The 4,938-nt window shown below is 35.3% G+C and overlaps 1 long non-coding RNA gene across 1 annotated transcript; it reads left to right on the top strand.

Moving 5' to 3' along the window:
• The first annotated feature begins 889 nt into the window (after nt 1-889).
• LOC123203624 lies at nt 890-2,395 on the top strand. Its single transcript, XR_006499325.1, has 3 exons — nt 890-1,422; nt 1,716-1,798; nt 2,317-2,395. It is a non-coding gene; the product is annotated as an uncharacterized LOC123203624 (long non-coding RNA).
• The last annotated feature ends 2,543 nt before the right edge of the window (nt 2,396-4,938 follow it).

The following is a 4,938-nucleotide window of genomic DNA, read 5'->3' as shown; positions in this document are numbered from 1 at the left end:
TAAGATAGAATCAGAGCCTTTTAGTTCCTCCAATTGTGATTTGTTTGATGAGCGGAGCTTAAATGAGAGTCTGCAAGATTTGATTGGCTGTGAAACTAATAAGAATGAATTAGTTGAGCGTGCAGTGATTCTCAAGGGTAACGGGTCAAATCAGTCGGTTCAAACGGTTCGACCGGTCCAACCAAAACCATTACTCAAAACGGTTTTTACTCCAGTTCGGTTTTAAAAACCTTGTGTGGGAGTTCTTCAATTAGCCAACCTGTCATTAGATGAACCAGAATTGGAGTCTGTTTTTTTCGATGAAGATGCGAATGACATAATGGATAAGGAGAATGATCAAATAGAGAAAACACAATAAATATTTTACTATATTTTTAATTTTTTTCATTATATTTTATTTGATGACTTTGATATTGACCCTTGGAAATTATTATTTTGATGAAATAATATTGAGTTTGTAAGTTGATTTATTTACATTTTGATTAAATATATTGATTTATATACATGTTTATTTTCCATTTTAAAAGATGAATATATAAGTATTGATTTAATTTATACATACATGTTTCAAGAACTTGAATTTGTAATTTAGTTTTGGTATAAAATTATTTTGTTATATGTTATTTTAAATTGGTTGGAAAAAAAATTAATTGTTGTATTTTTTTAATTAAAATATAGGTTATTGTATTTTTTATAAAAATTTCATATTTATAAAAAAAAAAAACCTATATTTTTTATATTTACACCTTTCCGTTTCCTATCTTTTTAAGAAAATACGTTTTCACGTTTCTGTTTCCGTACTACCTAGTCCAGCACTGCTGCAAAAAAGGGGCTTTTCAAAAGTTATTATAATGGCAAATATTTCCAGTTTTCTTATTGCTGCTCAAATTCCTTTCAGGGTCTTGTATTTCTGTTTGGAGTAGATGTAAAATTATAGACATGGAACATCTGTGCTTTACTGCTCAAGCGGCCTGATGCACCAATTATAGGGCTGGTTTTGTAAAGGAGTCACATAATCACTGGTGACGGGAGTCAGTATGTGGCTGTGATTATGGAGTTAAGAGATGAGAGGAGCTAAAGTAATTCCAATTTTTGCTGGTGGGCTTGATTTTTCAGAACCTGTTGAGAAGTTCTTGATCGATTCAGTTACGAAGTAACCAATGGTGAATTCAGTCGTCTTGCTGATTGGTTTTGGTCTTGTGGAGGTCCAGCAAGATAGGATCATCCCAGGGCTGTTGAGGCGCTGATGAAGCTTGATGTTCCTTACATTGTTGCATTGCCATTAGTGTTTCAAACAACTGAGGAATGGTTGAATAGTAGTTTGGGGCTGCACCTTATTCAGGTAGCTTTGCAAGTTGCTGTCCCAGAGCTTAATGGAGGGTTGGAGCCCTTTTTTTTTCCCTGGCCGGGATCCAAGAACTGGTAAGTGAAGCTTCTTTAATGTGTTTGACATATGATTCTATTAAAATTGTTTATTGTCATTATTTTATAAATTTTAGTATTCATTGAAGTATCAACTAGACATACCTTAGAGGAAGAGAATACTAATTTTAGAGTATTAAGAAACTAAAAAGAAATGCTACTTAAGTGAGTTTTTACCATTTCAAATCTTTTGCGCAGGGCCAGAAATTCGTGCTTTCTCTTTATTGTCATACTTAAACTGGTTTATATGCTGTCATTCCTTGGGGTTAATGAATACTCTGATGTGATTGCAGGGAAATCACATGCTCTTCGCAAGAGGGTGGAGCAGCTCTGCACCAGAGCAATCGAATAGGCTGAGCTGAAAAGAAAGTCAAAGGTGTTTGTTTATTTTGCTGGTGTACAAAACTATTGGCTTTCCTATTTTTCCCTAGTCGGTTTTCAGCAAGCCCAATTTATTTAGAATTTTATTGTCAAACAATAGAGAATAAAATAGGCACTTCCAGTTCCAGTTTGAAACAAACCCAAGTAATCTGCTTACCTATAATGCTAGATAGACTAGTGTTTGATTCAACTAATATTTTATGATTCAGCAAGCTAAATAAAAAGATAAAGAGAGATTCAAGCACCTCAATTTTCCGTACTTTGTAATTTACAGTACTTAAAATTTTTAGGACATTTTTTGGTGATCATATGAGTCTCCTCTTCTCTTTTATTTCACTTGTATAGAGATTGCGTCAGAGTTCATGGAGCAAATGAATTATGCATATAGTCCTTGAAATTTTAAGTTCTGATGCCTAAATTATTTTCAGGCTATGTTTTCGGCTGTAATGAGAACTTGAATAGAATAATTTTTTTATTTCAGAACTCTAATGAGAATTATGTGAATTAATGCAGGCAGAGAAGAAATTAGCAATCATAGTCTTCAGTTTCCCTCCAGACAAAGGAAATGTTGGAACAACTCCTCAATGTCTTTTCCTCTATTTTTTCAGTCCTAGAAGAGCTCAAAAGAGATGGTTACAATGTTGAGGGACTTCCAGAGACATCAGAACCTTGATTGAAGAAGTTATTCATGATAAAGAAGGTCAATTCAGCAGCCTGAATCTAAACATTGCTTACAAAATGGGTGTCCGATAATATCAAAGGCTAACTCCCCGTGCCACAACATTAGAGGGGAACTGGGGAATAGCTGACATTGTACTAAGGGTGAACAGGTTTGGGTATCTTATAAAAATTTGAGGAATCGAAATCGGCTGATTCCTTAAAATAGGAATTGGAACCTGGAATCTACAAGAACAGACCCTTTAAGTTTCGGGTAGGTTTCAATTCGTACCTGAAACCTGTAATTTAAAAAAAGAAAAAATTTGTTTTAAAAGCATATATCTTGAATTTGAAAACTTGAATAAAGCTCATGATTGAAGGTTAAAATAAACTTTAGGTCTGGATAATTCTACATGTAAGCATAATTAAACTAATTTCAGGATCACAGAAAGCATACTCGGTTGCCTAAATCTGACAATTGAAGATGATTTGGTGATTCGATGCACTCCTGGAAATGTTCACAACACGATTTGCTTATTATCTCTTTCGTTTCTGCAAGAATTCTTCCAGAGAATTGATTTGGAAGAGTTCTGTGATATTTTTTTTCTTTGTATTGCTTTACTGTAATTATGCTTCTGTTAACCATCCAATGGAAGTTACATTCCATTTAAATAAAAGAGGGAGTGGCAGTTACAAAAAAATAACTGCCAAGGGCAATATAGTAATATCGCCTTCCATGGGTTAACCTTATAACCCTAATGGATCGGGTTAACCCATCATGGGTGGATCGGATCCAATATCTCCCACTCACACATGATGGGTGATCCGAATTACAATACTCTTCTACAGAAATCTTACAAAACAGAGCAATTCATACTAGCAAATGTATCGTACGACCTTGCGAGCCACCTGCACTTGGGAGCTAATTTACTATGCATCTGTTAGGAATAACACAGTCGCTTCAACCCAAAATAAAATAAAGCGTTAGTCTCGCAGCACCCCAGACTTACTCGATAACACTAGCTCCCTTTAATCCCTCATTTATTATTGTGTTATATTCCTATGTATCCATGATCAAGTCCAATCTCCTGTATGAGTGACATGACCGACCGGCCAATGGACACACATAATATATAAGTCTTCCTCATCTACTCAGAATTCTCAATTTAAACTTAGCTGTTGTTCTAGTCATGTTCCATAGACTGAATCATTCATAGTCATAGGTTCCAAGCTAAGATAGCAATACTAAGAATAAACATCAAATAACAGCAAAGAGTCAAAGGGTACCATCATGAGGTAATCCTCATAAAGTCTCACACAGTGAAGGAGCAGGGATTCATACTTCCACTACTTCAAGTGGTCGTCTTATTCATGCACACATGGTATGAATCATGTGCTACAATGTGTATCTTTTCAAAATGTCATTACCAACATTGTACAGATCTTAGTTCAGTCGCTGTACTCAGCGCCTAACCTGAGTTCTTAATCATCTCTCTAATCTTACAGGTGTCTTTATCTATTAAGAACTCACATCTAGCATTCACAAGTTATTTGGACGTGGGGAATCCAAATCGGTCATTTTCAAATCTATCAAGTCATGACCTCATCTTGATTAATCATCAAGGCGACATATCAAATAATTCATTTCTTGAACAATTCTCATTTTCTAAGTGCGCTCTTTAAGCCGCATCAACCTCAAGAAATATGTCTCATCTTTGCACGCTCTCCTCAGTGTCAAAGGTGATTGCTCGTGTGAGAGAGCCAATCAAACTTGTGTGACATTATTATCTTGTTGAGATTTCAAAAATAAACAATGTGTATATCCATAAACACCATGAATTCAAACACATAAAATAAATTCAAACTCTTTGATGTTCTAACGTTGTGTTACAAGTACAATATATACTCAACAAGTCATCTATCATATTCTACGCAAGCCAAGGGACTTAACATGTGCAAGATATACATCTCTTGAGATCGGTTTAGTTAGAGGATCAGCAATCATGTTATGCGTAGAAATATATTGTACGATCACTTCCTTCTTCGAAATGATGTCTCTGACAAAGTTATATCTAGTGTCGATATGTTTGGTTCTATTATGGAATTTGGGATCCTTTGTGAAAGCTATCGCAGCTTGATTATCATAATGCATAACAATAGGACCAACTGATGCATCCATTACACCCAAATTCTCAAAAAATCTTTTCAACCAAACAGCTTCTTGCATAGCAGCAGAACATGCTACAAATTCTGCTTCCATTGTGGATAAGGCTATGCACGTTTGTTTCTTACTGCTCCAAGATATAGCGCCGTTTTGGAGTAAGAAAGCATAACCTGAAGTTGATTTGCGTTAGTCCAAGTCACCACCCCAGTTAGCATCCGAATAGCTAACGATAAGCAAATCCTTTCCTTGGTAGTATAAACAATAATCCACAGTGCCTTTCAGATATCTCAATATCCTCTTTACAGCCTTCCAGT

This window comes from Mangifera indica, chromosome 19, assembly GCF_011075055.1.
Source record: "Mangifera indica cultivar Alphonso chromosome 19, CATAS_Mindica_2.1, whole genome shotgun sequence".
Lineage (NCBI taxonomy): Eukaryota > Viridiplantae > Streptophyta > Magnoliopsida > Sapindales > Anacardiaceae > Mangifera > Mangifera indica.
The sequence above is the reverse complement of the archived record's forward strand: the minus strand, read 5'-3'. Positions and strand labels throughout refer to the sequence as shown.